Raw genomic sequence first — 15,403 nt, 5'->3', positions numbered from 1 at the left:
CAGGAGATCAGCAGGAGAAGAGAAAGCAGAAGCAAAGAGAAAGATCTTGAGGTGTTTTCCGGAACCAGAGATGGTTCTCCTCAGGTTTCAATTAGGCAGGGTGGCTGTTCCAGTGGGAGGCCCTAGCAGAAGAAAGAGATCTACCACCAATTCATTTCTTCTCTAGGATCCATACATCGTCTTCAGTCAGTATTTCAGGACTTTGTGCACACTTTTGTATGACTTCATCAGTTGACTTTCTTAGCTATTTAACATATTCCTTCATGGAGTTGCTCCCGCAGGCTGTCATCAACTCAAGGGTACATTCGATAAGGTCATCTTAATGGATACCGTCTTCCATATACTCGCTGCAGCATTGGTACAATAGCTGGTGTTAGACAAGGCATGGACTGATGGCTCCAATACAGGGGAGCTAGCGGGTAGGATCTCCTGCAGGTATGTATGTCTGCTCCTCTACATAGCAGGTGTGTGACACACCTTGAGCCCAATACAGCATGCACATGAGTTGCACGCAGTGATATAATCAGCAGATCACACCTTGGAATGATTCAGAACATACCCAGTGCACACAACACGTTGGCCTGGCACCTGCTTGGGGCGCCTGGTGCTTTATCGGCTTAGATGGTGTTGACAGGAGAGTGTAGAGTCTGATACTAGGGTCGAGCAGATGAATTGATGCGCACCTTATAGCACCTTGACGTTCTTTCTATCCTTTTCTACTCTTTCTTTTTCTTGACAGATACGTCAGTGCAATTCTATGACCAACATCCATGCTCACCACTTGTCCAAAGAAGGTCATTCTTGTCACCCTTACAGACACCATTTTGTTTGATGGCCGAAACTCGAGTTGACAACAGTCAACTATCCTTGTTCCTCCATGATTAGGGTTGTCTTGGAGTGCACAAGCACTGTTTTTTAATCATAAAGACATAGTTGTTATATTCATTCATACGCCACATTTTACAGAGTAATGGCACAGAATGTTTATGAGTAACAGTGTTTGCTAGAATTGTACACCAGAAGTAAGGAGCTGATGCATAGTACTCAGTATCCGATTACCTTGTTTTCTTTTTTATTTGTGTGATTTTGTCCTGTTTATTCACCTGTCACGGCCTGTTTGGGTTTGTTTCAGTCATATATTAGTGAGTATGGATGGTTGAATATTGGTTGCATGTGTTGCCCATCGCGGGATCAATATATTATGTCTAGATTCTAATTCATCCTATTTTTTCATGAAAGAAATGATGTAATAGTTATTAAGTTTGTATCCAACAGGATATCTGAAGGACTATGCGATACACTAAATAATTTGTAGATAAAAACAGGGGCCCTCTGTTCTTTGCTGTGCTTTGGCCGTTGGTGCCCGTGTGCATAAAATAATTGTGGCCCGACCTCCCTTGTGTTGATTTTCCATTTGAGCTTATCACCGGATGAAAAATGGTATTACCTCAGTATCTGCTCTACAGATCTCATAGCAGAACCACGAGCAAGGTCCCGTCATTAGGCGACCACCACCTGCCCACATCGTATGGAATTTTGACCGCATTGGAACGCATCCTTATGCAGAAATACTTATGCGCATGAGGATACACTCATACCAGAAAGGGCTATAGATTGTTTCTGCTTAGGAGTCACCATACAAGTTAAGCCCCTTTGGGTCCTGAGGAAGGTGGACACATTCAAGCGAACCACCGAAATGTAAAGCCCCTGCACCCCGAGTGATTCACGCGCTTGGGCTGTGCTGAATTTCAGGCCCACTTCAGCGCTCTACGTAGACCCCTGAATTATTGAATTGTGATCTAGCACAACAAGAAACTGATTATTTATCACTTGTGCATGAACTAAACAAGGGAACTTGTATGCTGTGGTTACACTGTTTATATGACTAACAATTTGTATTACTTAATCTCCAATTTGTTTTTGGAATTTCACCTATGTAACACCAGAAAAGTGCATTGTCTACACTGGTACCTCCCGGATGTGTTGTGATTTTGTCTATACGTTTTGGCTTAGTTGTTCATCCTTGTGTTTTTTTCTCATGCTTTAACTGTCACATGTATTAAGAACAATTTCTTGTACACTTTTAATTATGTATGTTTCTGTGCCAGGTTAATTGAATTATACTAAATAAATGTAAAACTTGGCAAATCCTGGAGATACAGCAAAGCGTGCTCTGTACTGATTAACACAGAAAAAGTATAAGGACCCACATCATAATTAAAGTTCTAGTTGAGTAACATATTAGGAATACGTGTTTATGCTCATGCACACACACTGTGATCAAGTTCATTTGAACCTATCCTGTCAGAACACCCTTGTTGTATTTAACTACAGAACTCAGGAGCAGACACTGATAAAAAGGTCTGCTACTCATGAGTACATTGACAATGTAAGGAAGGACCTCCAACATGATTTTGCTTTTGCTCAGCGCAATTTAGAAAAGCCGGCAGAAGGAATGAAGACCTATTATGATCTATAGACCACCAAGACAGAGTATGAAGTAGGTGACAAGGTTTACTTGTACAATTTTCAAAGGAATCAGGCCAAGGAGCAGAAATGTCTTCCAGCTCGGCGTTGTGTCTTTGAAATTGTAGATAAAATATCACCTGGTGCCTACAAGATCTACATCCCAAAAGCAGAACAGACAGAAGAAAAATGGGTCCACATCAATCAGTTGAAAAGCTGTCATCCCAGACAAGATTAACGACTGCTTGAGGCTCCAAATGAAAATCGAGCAGAGGAACCGTCCCAAGAATGCAAACCCTGGATGGAGAATTGTAACAGTTGAGTAGTTTAAGTAATATTGTTTGACAATTTTAAACAAATGTGTGAATTTATGATGTGAAATGTCGTGCTAGTTTCATCCAATTATTTCCTCTTTCCAATGGATGTTTTGGAAAGGTTATATCTATTTTTATGTAATATTTTTCTTTCAAATGGAATGTCCATCTTGCAGTGAAATGTGTTGTGTAAATAATACTGAACCTGTCTTTTTACTCTTTGCTAGATAATTAACTTCATTCACTTCTAGCTTGGGGGCAAGAGGGGATTCCGGGGGGACCCCAGGGACCTTGGAAAGAAGAAAGAAAGGGAGTGCCGTGCTACACCCCAACCCAAAGACAGGAGGGGAGGCCGGAGTGCCCACTCCCTAATGAAGATAATTGAGCTCGAACGCTCCAACTGAAGGAAAAATATGAACAAAAGACTTTGGATGAAAACCCTACTCTAATCTGTCCTTCCCCATGAAAAAATCATAAAAGAACCTGCCGGCGGGGGCATGTGGGGTTTAATCCAGGGTCTCAACCAAAAGCGCTGAAGGGCCCACTAGAAAAATGATCTGCCTGCCTTCTCAAAAAAGTATTCACACTGAAAATGGGCCTATTAAGGCAGACTGTGGCAGTTTTTGCTAGTAACACAAGGAAGTGCTATGTGGAAGAGGCCTATGTGTCATTACAAAAAGAAAAGTAGCCTTTTAATTCACAGTGGCAGAAAAGGTTCAAAGGCCCTTTTCACACGAAAAGCAGTATTTGCAAACACTGACACTAAAAAGGCTTTGCATGTGAGTTTGTAGTTTGAAAGCAAGGCATGAGAAAAATGTTACCTATGCTGACAGAAAAATGCCAGGGAAAACAACAGAGTGTTTGTTGACAATATGTAATGTATATTATGCGTCATGTGCAAAATACTGGCAATTCAAAGGAAAAGGCCAATTTGTTTCCATGGGTCAAATGAAAATTTAATTTAGGCCCGTAGCAGACCCTTTTGCTTGTTGTTGAGCAGACTTCACATAGGACTCTACCACTGCAAGCCTGGCATTTGCTTCCCGGAGCTATTTACAACTGCAATAAAGTATAGCCTGCTAAGGGTATTGAAAACAAACATTCCCCTGAAGGGTTTTCTATGAAGTCCAATTTCTGTGAATGGCAAAGCCAGTGTGTGACTGCAATGTGGAAGGAGCTGCAATCAAGAGAAGCTGACCTCTATAAAAAAGCTTGTGTTTCAGATCGAAACGAAGGTCCACCTCAGATAACAGGACAGGATGCCAAATGGCAGCAAGGCCTCATGGCATCACAGGGCCAGCCTAGCTCATTATCTGCAGAGGGAGATCTATATGTAACTGATGCCTCTCTAGTTTAAGACTTGCAGGCTGCCAACTTCAAACAACAAATAGGCTAATAGAAACATAGTCCAGGAAGCTCTGGTCACATGCTGGCCAGGAATGGCAAATGGTCTGGAGGCAGTGGCGTTGACATTTGCATAACAAGAAGATTTCCAATTAGTATAAAAGGACAATCATATCTTATGCATTTGTCTCAGCAACCTCAAATTGTTCTGCGTTCATTTATGTGTCATTTTTAAGATAAATTCCAAGCAATTTTGTTGAAATAAAATTCATCCACCTGTGACTTAGGGGATTGTAATGGAAAGCTAAAATGTGTTCCTGGCTGCTCTGAACATGCCCTGAATTTAAAAGTTGGCGGACTTGTGGAGGGTAAAATGAGGTATGTGGAGAGTAAAATTGCATATTCCTATTATGCTTTTAGTATAAATGGCGGAAAATTGCCACACACCCATGCAACTTGGTGCAAACCCGGGAGACATCAAAAAAAAAGGGGGATTTCAAATGGGAGTTGCCATATTTCTCCTCTGGAGGAAGGCTAGATGTTGTATTTGCTTATGCCTATATTTGCATGCTGCATTACTACGTTCGTTCAGGCACCCGGTCCTGCGTATGCTTATGTGGAATGTTTATGATTGAAGGAGAGTGGGGATTCGAGAGAACGGTGGTTGGCGTGAGGTACGGAAGGAGTGAGGAGCGAGTGCAGGACTGGGCGCCGGGTTTATGGCTATTTATAAATAAAACTTGAAGAAGCACCTGAAGTTTCCAGTGTTCGCTGCAATACTTCACTAAACTGGGGGGGGTAACTGTCCAATCCTGCTACTCTTGTTCAGAGAGGAATTGCCATAGTATTTTGGTGCTGGACTGCCCAAAGACTGATAAAAAGCGGGCGGGGTGAGCTTCCCTGTCTTAGCTTCCAAACTCTGGAACACCCTACCCACTCCTATCAGAACTGAACCTTCGTTCCAAAACTTCAAGAACAACGTCAAAACTTGGCTGTTCTCTCATGCTTTATGAGACTCTCACTCAGGCCAGTAGCCCTGCGTGTTAGGTCTTGTTCTACATAACGCTCACTGTACCTGCACTACATTCTGCCAATGGTACTCTTTGTGTATTCTCTGTATATTTTTGTATATTGCTGTATATTTTGTATAATTCACTCTAATCACTTGCTGTAACATGTTCTTAAGAGTTTGCGCCCGGTTGCCCCATGGCCTGGTTTCTGCGCTTTATAAATAAATAAAATACAAAATACAAATACAAATATGCAAATGTATGTTTCCCATCTGTGAAAGGTACAGTGAGCAAAAAGCGTGTGCTGCAAACTCTCATCTCAGAACTGGTTATCATGCCATGTTCTTTCTGGAGAGGAGTGCCTGCTACCCTTTTATGAAATATTTGCAAGGAACTTGGGGTTGGTCACCCTAAGCTACCTTGGGGCAACCAGACGTGGACTCCCTGCTCACTGTGCTCAGAGAGGCGCAGCTTCACCTCACTGGTGAGGCCCTACAAGGCTGAAAGATGTGTATGGGGTTGCTGTTGGTACTCTTGTTCAGAGAGGAATTGCCATAGCATTTCGGTGCTGGACTGCCCATGTGGGCGGGACAAAGACTGATATGCAAATGGCTATTTCCCACCTGTGAAAGGTACAGTGAGCAAAAAGCATGTGCTGCAAACTCTCATCTCAGAACAGGTTATCATGCCATGTTCTTTCTGGAGAGGAGTGCCTGCTACCTTTTTTTTAAATATTTGCAAGGAACTTGGGGTTGGTCACTCTAAGTTACCTGGGGGCAACCAGACGTGGACTCCCTGCTTACTGTGCTCAGAGAGGCACAGCTAGACCTCACTGATGAGGCCCAACAAGGCTGAAACACGTGTATGGGGTTGCTGTTGGTACTCTTGTTCAGAGAGGAATTGCCATAGCATTTCGGTGCTGGACTGCCCATGTGGGCGGGACAAAGACTGATATGCAAATGGATATTTCCCATCTGTGACAGGTACAGTGAGCAAAAAGCGTGTGCTGCAAACTCTCATCTCAGAACAGGTTATCATGCCATGTTCTTTCTGGAGAGGAGCGCCTGCTACCTTTTTTTGAAACTGTCCAATCCTGGTTGCGAGAATTCTTGCAGGGCACCACCCAATATTGAAATCTTTATGTGTCATCACTGATATATAAAGTGGATGCACTACAAGCAAAAGAGGGAAGCTGCCAAAAATTACCACCTGACTGCCACGCGTAAACACCAAAGGAGATTTGCTGAAATTGCCTCTTTCTGGTCAGTCTATTGGTGGGAGGCCTAAACGCTGACTGGGCCCTATGGTGAAGAGCTGGGGACCATGCTTGAGAGTGGTGTGATAAGACCCCTGCCCTATCCACCAAGTGAGTCCTGAAATGCAGCTGGCTTTACTGAACTTTAAACAGAGGTTTTAAATGTAAGTAGAATTTAGCCATTTGAAACCAAAATGTGGGGTGAGTCTGCTTGCCATAAATCCTTTCCCTTCATAGTGGGTGTGGGGCAAATCTATGTAGCTCCTTAGCCTACTTCGCTAAACATATTAATTATTGATTTAATTAATTCCGCTTGGTGGAATACCGCGGGTGATTTTTGTTAAAATTCAAAATTAACAAAGCTCATTCCCAGTGTGCGCTGAAAACTGTAGACTGTAATGCAATTGGGAAAGCCTATTTTTTCTGTTAACCCTGACATCCTTTAGGAAGGAGGTGACTTTGTTTCTAATTGAAACTCAAATAATCTCTAAACTTCCAACTTCTCCAACACAGGCCTTTAAGTGAAGGGGGGTCTGTAATCCAGAATTCCTAAAAGTCATCCCAATCTTTCTGTCCAGCTTCAGCAACACAGGCCATTAAGGGAAGGGATGTCTGAAATGCAAAATTCCTAAATCATCCCATTTTCTTTCTATTCTGCTTCCCCAACAGAGGCCTATCAGTAGACATGGGTCTGAAATCCAAAATTCCCAAAACATTCCAGTTTTTCCGCCTGACATCCCCAACACAGACCAAAGTAGGGGGCAGGGGGGATTCTGAAAAAAACAAACTGCTAAATAATCCTGTGTTTATTGTAAAGCAAATGTGTGGGTGAAATAATAGTTGCCATTTTCATTTGTGCACACCCGTAGACTAAACTGCTAGCCTTTTAAGTGCGCAGGAAAATCTAAATTGCACAGCACTACAGCACTGCATATGTTAATTCATTTTGTTCCTTGACAAGTGTTGATTATTTCTTGAAGTGAAATCTGTAGAAAGTAAAGTATTGTGATTTTTTTCGCCCAACCAGCTTATGTTATTAAATTTAATTGTTAGCCACAAAAAGGCGGCTACACAGATCTGTGTAGTTTAGTGTGATCTCTATTACCTATAATTTGAATAAATACAAATATATTTGCTGTACGCCGGCCTGGTTATTGGCTCATTGGTAGCTCAGGGGGAGGGATCCAAGGGGTATGAGATGAACTGGAAATGGGGCTGAACAAAGAACTGACATTAACCAGTTTGTGATGTGACACGTGGATTGGGGAGGGAAGGAACTCCCCGTGTTGAGGGTAGGCTCTCAATAAACCATTGCAAATAAAAGCACTGGATGCCCAGAGAGTACTCATTACATTTCACAACCACCAGCTTTCTCCAGCCGTCCTCAGGAGTCCTGGATTCCAGCTCCAAAAGCTCATGAGGTCACATGAAATTTAGCAAACACTTGCAGAACAGTTACTGCATATCTCATGGCCTTGTGACACTAAAATGATAACGTTATCTACTTATCTATTTAACATACTAAGGTTACCTTCTTAACATACCCAGAACAGCAAAACATGTCACATTACAACAAAATACTGGCAGGCAGTGGCTTTGCCCATGCTTCTGGTCACACAATGACACGTTTTGTATGGTAATGTAAGGTGAGGCGCAGTGCCTCTGCCCATGTCTCATGTCTCTGATCAGTGAGAAACTATATGGGATGTGGCCATTGTTCTGATAGCGCCGGGCAGCGTCTCTGTCCGTGGTTCTGATCAGTGAGAGACAGTGATCAGTGAGAGACACTATGGGATGTGCCCATTGTACTAATAGAGCCAGGCAGTGTCTCTGTCCGTGGTTCTGATCAGTGAAGACAGTGATCAGTGAGAGACACTATGGGATGTGCCCATTGGTCTACTAGAGCCAGGCAGTGTCTCTGTCCGTGGTCCTGATCAGTGAGAGACACTATGGGGTTCTTCTTTGTTCTGATAGAGCCAGGCAGTGTCTCTGTCAGTGGTCCTGGTCATTGAGAGACACTATGGGGTTCGTTCTTTGTTCTGATAGAGCCAGGCAGTGTCTCTGTCCGTGGGATCCTGGTCATTGAGAGACACCATGGGGTGAGTTCGCTGTTCGGATATAGCCAGGCAGTGTCTCTGTCCATGGTCCTGATTAGTGAGAGACACTCTGGAACGTGGCCGTTGTTCTGATAGATTCAGGTTATTGATTAGTGAAGCACTCTGGGCAGTCGTGCTACTGCTGTGCAGACATGAACGCCCTCATTGTGTGACTTTGTGAATGGTTATGTTCTTTGCAAGGGGCAATGGGGTAGACAGCTTGCCCGTCATGTATCCGGTTCGTAACTGAAGCACTTTCCGCTGTGCCTCTGAAAGATGACAATTGCTGACAGACACTTTCTGACCAGTGTCTCTGTGGTAACAGAACACACAACATATGACGGTATCGTTACACAAGCCTTGTCTCTCGCGTTTTCACGCATACTTCGAGATGTTTCAGAGAAAAGCAGATCCATACGTGTCCATCCATATGTGTCTAGCCTGCCCGCTTTTCTGCCAGCCTACACTGTGCACTGTCTCTTTTCTCACATCAGCCAGGGAGGCTGCTTGTCCGGGCATGGGTGTTCTTGTGAAGGGGTCACGCGGCGATTGTCCCGGCTGCTTCTCGGCGCACGTGCCCCCGGCCTCGCCTCGCTCATTCACTCTGGGCCACGCGGGAAAAGAGCCCTTGTGTGCAAAATGAACGCGTCTCGATTGAAGGGCACGGCCGAGTCCGCAGAAGCCAACCCGCCCAGGCGGCCGCCGAGGCGCTCATACCTGCGGTTACCTTGGAAACGTCTTTTATGGCATCAGAACTTCAACAAGGTGCCCGCGGCAGCGGCGGGGCTTTGTCCAGGCCTCGCGCGGAGACCAGGGATGGGGGCGAAGTAGCCCGCACCACCTGTGGCGCGAGACCAATGTCTGACAAACCGCCGGCGCTCATCCCCATTATACGTGCTGCTTCTATGGGGCTGTTACAAAAACTTTACCCTAATGCACAAAACATTTTTAGTTTTTCAAGCATGAAGAAGGGTTATGTAATCCTAGCATTAGTGCAAAATGTGCCCACGTGAAGAATGCACCAAAAGAGTGTGGTTCTCGCAGTGGGACAATCTGTGCCCTAGTGCAACGGTGTAACCTTTCTATAATGTGGGTCCCAGAATGGCCTCCTTGTTCTGTATGCAGTGTGGTGCTTCACTGCGTCAACACTAATGCAGTGCAATTTCGAGCACTGCTTCCAACCGCTCCCGCCCACTTCGATCACTGCTCCCCACCTCCCTAGCCCACCACACCACTTACCTTATTCTTTCGATGGCAGCAACCACAGCCACCTCTCCGTCCTCCATCCGGACCTACCACCATGGAAATTGAAGAGGAGCTCCACATGAAGCCCCAGCTTCCACATCCATGGTGGCCATCTTAGGTAAGTATTTTATTTCAATGATGGAGACGCCTCTTCTTTCAACCAACATACATTGCTGTTAGCACCCCGGGTTTCCAGATTAAAAAAACCCGAAAAGCTGATAGGAATAACACACGATCTAGCCCGCCAGATCTGGTGGTAATGGCGGCGGGGCCCATCGTTAAGGCCCTTGCACTATACCTTGGGCCCCGGGCCATGGCCAGCCGATCCAACCCATCAGATCGGGTGTTACTGCTGTAAACATGACCTAACGTTCTATTAAGAATATGTAGCCCTGGTGTTTCTTGCTGTTGGACATCTGTGGAAGGACGGAATCACAGACCTGCTGAAAGCAGAGGGACACTTGGTAACATGCAACATAAACACCCTTATTACCCTTCCTAAAACAGGAGATGGGTTATCCACTGAGATCGTACCTTCGTTATATAAAATCCCCTCAGATGGACAACAGACACCAGAGTGGATTTTTTGAGCCACATAAGGGATCCCTTTTTTAAATTTGAAACTTAACCAGATAACCTGTACTTAACACACCTCGAGGCTTCTAATAACGCCCCTGCTTGCCCCTATACCCTGGCGTGAATTCCATCATAGGGATCTGCTCTGTCCGGTATGGGGTCATGGAGGGACCCCTTAGGTGGACTAACGTAACAGAACCCTCCTGCCTTTCGAAGAGCTACCCACCCAAGAAGAGGTCAGAGGATCGCCCAGGTGGGCAGCCCCTTCCTCTGGGCGGCCTCTTGCAGGCCACCAATTCCACTAACCCCTAATGCCAGGGTATAATGACCTTTTCTCCCTTACCTACACCCCCATCCTCCAAACCATTACCAACCCCCTGCCCCCTCAGGTACTGTTCTCTTCATGGCAGTGCACCGCCCACACCACAGTCTATTCCAATAGTGCCTTGTGATGCAGCGTGATATGATATGATATGATATGTTATTTATAACGCACCCAGAGGTTTCTAAGCACAGACCCGGGGATCGAACCTGTAGTGCTGCGGGTCGTCTTGCTTCCAAGGCGAGCACGTTGCTGCTGAGCTATCCTCCCCAGAGGGTGGGGGAATTCACTGCACTCACTGCCGCCATAGGGATGGTAATGATTCTTTTTTGCAGTGGCCCTGTCCCCTGTGGGCTGCCACATTCACTGCCTGCCTCCCAAGCTAAAATGTCTTTGCAGTGAACCTGTGCCCAGCTGGGGCCCCCTCACTCACTGCCACTCCCCGAGAAAATGTCCTTCTTAGGCGGTTCCCTGCTGTTTGGGGGACAATGCCTTCACTGTCGCTCTCAGGCTGCATCCCTCTGCTCCTGACCTAGGAGTTTGGAAGGTGACCACCCACCCCCTCCAGCCTATGCATATGAGCAAGGATGGTAAGTAGGCCAGCTCATCCTTTTCCACCCTCTGTACAGACTGATCGCCTGGGCTGGAGTCCTTCAACCAGGCCAGCATGTCCGTGTTGGCCCAGGAGCTGCCAGCTGTGTACCTCCCTGCCCATCAGACACTGGGAGGGACTGACTACTGCAGAGCCCACTCACTGCACACAAGGCACTGGACTGGACAGCCCTGAACCTCTCCTGGGCCAGAGGACCCACGCAGCTGAGGTTTTTTTTTCATTCTGGGCTCACCCTACCTGACCCCTGGGCGGACCAACATGTGAGCAGACCTCATGGGTGTCCGGCTTGTAATGAGCATGCAGCCCAGGGTGTAAGTCTTTCGCAGGCCACTCCTGTGGGCAGGGGCATCATTTCACCAAAATGCCAGGGGTAACGGAAGGGGAATCGCACGACCCTTGACCTCTGATTACATCACAGGAAGTGATGTCATTTGACCCCACCCAAAGTGACATCACGGGGCGCGATGGAATACTATGTTTCACCCCTTGACAAAAAAGGAAGTGGTATCACATAGCATTGTTCCTAAGTACACTTCGAAAAATATGGTTACGATATCACTGTAAAGTGATATACATTTCATACAAGAATGGATCACCATATGTATCGTTAATATCAGTGTGTATAGGCTCATGTTAACAAATTCCTGTGAATGCAAGCAGATGTGCAAAGCCAAATGATAATGATGTGTTATTAAATAGCACTTATGCTTAAGCACTTTATATAGAACAAATATACATACAATATTATCCAACCTGTGTTGGTACTCATTTGTCAACCTGAGAAAGATGAAAGGCTGAGTTGGCCATACTGGCATTCAAACCTGCAACCTGCAGATCACACACACATCACAACATTGAGGGCTCAACCCACTGAGCTAACATAAAGGCTATAGCTATTCTCTTCTCAATAGTAAAATGAGCAATTACATGTCTGAATGTTCTTGAAGTCAGAAAGCAAATTACACTCTGAAGTGGATACTATTAAACCGGTAACAGATTTAACAGCAGGCCAGTTCATCTGCAGGTCTGGTCATGAGTTGGCCACATGTCAGCCCTGCGTGGATCTACTTTTCAGGCTCCAGAAGTTGGCAAAATACATACCATTGGGAGAGCCGTATATTAAAAAATTTAGAGCAGCTCAGAGAAAGCAGCGCAGTCACACAGCATCCCGTACTCTGGGTACTTCTTACCTCATACATGCAAACAAACATCCTGAACAGCATGCCAGGGAGATGGGAAAGATAGACACATTACCACAAACCATTAATTGTGGGACAATTAAATCAAGGGCCACTTTATGTGCTGTGGTCAAACATTTCTACACTGTACACAAGCTTTTAGGCAAAATGATTTTGTTAAGTGACCGAGCACACCGAGATGGAATGCCTTGTGTTGACCGTGACAGAGACAAGGTAGAAAAAAGCATGCTATAACTGCAACTTGCGAAAAGCAAAATACATAGTCCGAAATGGATGCTTATTGTACTCTAAATGCTTTTTGAATAGTTGTGTATGCATTGTGATTTTGAGGTGTTTAAGAACAGACTAAATAAGTGACCCACTCCCTGAATGATGCCTAAAATAAACCTTTAATGAATCTAGCAATTATTGTATAGAATTCCAGAAAGACACAATATCTCTTATTCCTATTCTTTCTTATTTAGGGTCAGTGCTGAAAGTGTTACACTTGTGGGATCGCCTGTTTTGTTTTTTAAGAGGCCTGAGCAAAGAAGCCAGCCAGTTCAAAAACAAACTGCCACATGGCACTGGCCACGGGCCAGATGCTCCAATTAAAAAAAAAGAAATCATCTTTTTTTAAATGTTCTTTTTGGGCTAGCAAGGGAGACCACAGGGGTAGGAAAGGAGACCTCAGGGTGCGACCTCTAGTGACCCCCAAATGCCGGCCCTATATGGGGGATTACTGGAACCCACAGCTCCCCAGGGAGTCTCCAGCCTCCCATTTTTTTCGCTCGCAAAGCTGTTAGGGTTTCGTTTTTTCACTCCCATGCATAGTCCATTTCAAGGTCACGGGAGACCTTTCCATTGCTCTGTTCCATCATCAGCAGACCATCCATTCCCAGGGAGGGCTTTGATGCTTTCATGCACTGCAACAAATAAATAAATAAATAAAGCAACATACAACACAAAAATAAGCAATAAAAAATACTTTGCCATCCTGGTGTCTGTGGGCCTCATCACGAGTTGGGCGGTAGCCCTTAAATGCGGCGGTAATGGTGTAACTGCCACATTTAAGGGTCTGCCCAATCTCGATTCTGGCAGCATTTACCCAATGTGCCAGAAAAATGCAAAAATCCCCCATTGGGTCCAATGGGGGAACGTTTACTGCTTAACCCGTGATCCGGCGGTAATACCGCCGGATCGGTGGCCAGTAAAGCAAATACAGTTGGGCAGTATCCCAGTCGGGATACTGCCCAACTCGTGATGAGGCCCTGTCTCTTGTATTCTTTAATTTGCACAAGCAGCACAGCCCACCTAGTCAGGCCTAATTGGGCCAGGGGATTCAAGTATCTTTGGCGTGCATACACACCAGCATTACCCAGCATATCCTACCCTGAAGTATTGATTTCTCTCTATCTCTCTAGGTCTATGTATCCTACATTCATCATTTTCAAGAGATGTTGTTGCATTGGGACCTGGGCATGTGCACAGACACTCCTGCCGTAACACAGACATTCTCTCTCAGTCCCTCCTCTTCTGTCACAGTTTTTGAAATAGCAAGCAGCGCGCATAAGACAGCCACCTCAGCCTCGCATCCAAATCCTGCAGCTTTCTAAATGTGTCTGTATGGTTTACAGTTTTCGAGTACTTTTAAGTTAGGGCTAGTGTTGTTAAAACTGAAAAGAGCACCAAGACCAAGGTGCGTTATGTACTTTGTTCTAGAAGCCTTTCATTAGAGACCTGTTTGTTGAATTAAAGAACTGTGGTAATTTGTATGTTCCCTAAACAGTCTTTGGGCATCATTACGAGTATGGAGATAGCCATGGTGCTATTAGCTCCATGGCTGCCTCCGTTCCGGGCTTCATTACCGGGTTCCTGCAATGGGGACTTACCGGGTCATTCCGACATAGGAGGACCTGGTAAGTCCTCCTTGCAGGAACCCATCCCCATTCCCATTTGAGCCCCCATAGGGATCAATGGGAATGGTGAGGGAGGTAATAACGGGCAGATTACATCTGGCCCGTTATTACCTCCCTCTTCCCCTCGCAGGACCCGGAAAAGACCCCTGGTTTTACCAGGCATCCGATCCGGGTCCCGCAAAGGGATGCTCGTAATTGGCGCTCCCACAATGAAGGGGGCCGTTCCCGTACCGGCCCCCTTCATTGCGGGAGCGCCTGCCTCGTAATGAGGCCCATTGATTTCATTCTGCACTTGCACAATCTCAATGTCACTTGGTAGTAGGATCGTTGTCTCTGTTTCCCTCCCTTGCCTCGTCGCGCCTTGAAACACTTGTGTACCGGCGCATTATAAATACCATATAATATATCATATCATAAATGACATATCATATCATACCAAGCAGCCGTGAACCCTTATAGCTGTCATTTGTCCCATCCCCCATTTTCATATGGTTGTTTCAAATGAGTATAATAGAGTGAACCAGACTTTTCATCTTGGAATGATCATATTTGAAAACTGCAAAAAAATGTGTTATATGTTTTTGTGTATGATTAAAAGAGTGAAAATAGAGAGAGAGGTGATAACAAGGTGGACCTTTAGGATGTATATTAGGATAAGTTGAACATTTGTATTAAATTTACTGGCAATTAGTTTTCTAGCAATTACTTTGATGTGTTTTTTTCTTCTCCAAATGTGTCATTAATCATGTATAAATAACAAAATAGTTATTTTTTTGTATGCATTACGGTGCATGAATATAGCATCTTTTTCTAGCACTGTAACCATTGGGGACATTCGTGTAAGAAATAACACTTTGGAATGGTTGCCTACTATCAAGGGAGAGGAGACCAGCCTTTCAAGGGCAGGCAGTCCGGTCAGTGCCAGTGGGAACTGAAAGAAGGAAAGTAGCAGAACTTGCGAGGCCTCGGTCCTGGACAGTTTGCCTAAGGAGAGTCTGACAGTAGGGAGGGGAGATGGGTGGGAAGTGAGGTTGGAGAAGCACTGGGTAGTATAAAGGGTTATAT

This window comes from Ambystoma mexicanum, chromosome 9 (genome assembly GCF_040938575.1).
Source record: "Ambystoma mexicanum isolate Mex_15411 chromosome 9, UKY_AmexF1_1, whole genome shotgun sequence".
Classification (NCBI taxonomy): domain Eukaryota; kingdom Metazoa; phylum Chordata; class Amphibia; order Caudata; family Ambystomatidae; genus Ambystoma; species Ambystoma mexicanum.
Note: the sequence above shows the minus strand (reverse complement) of the source record.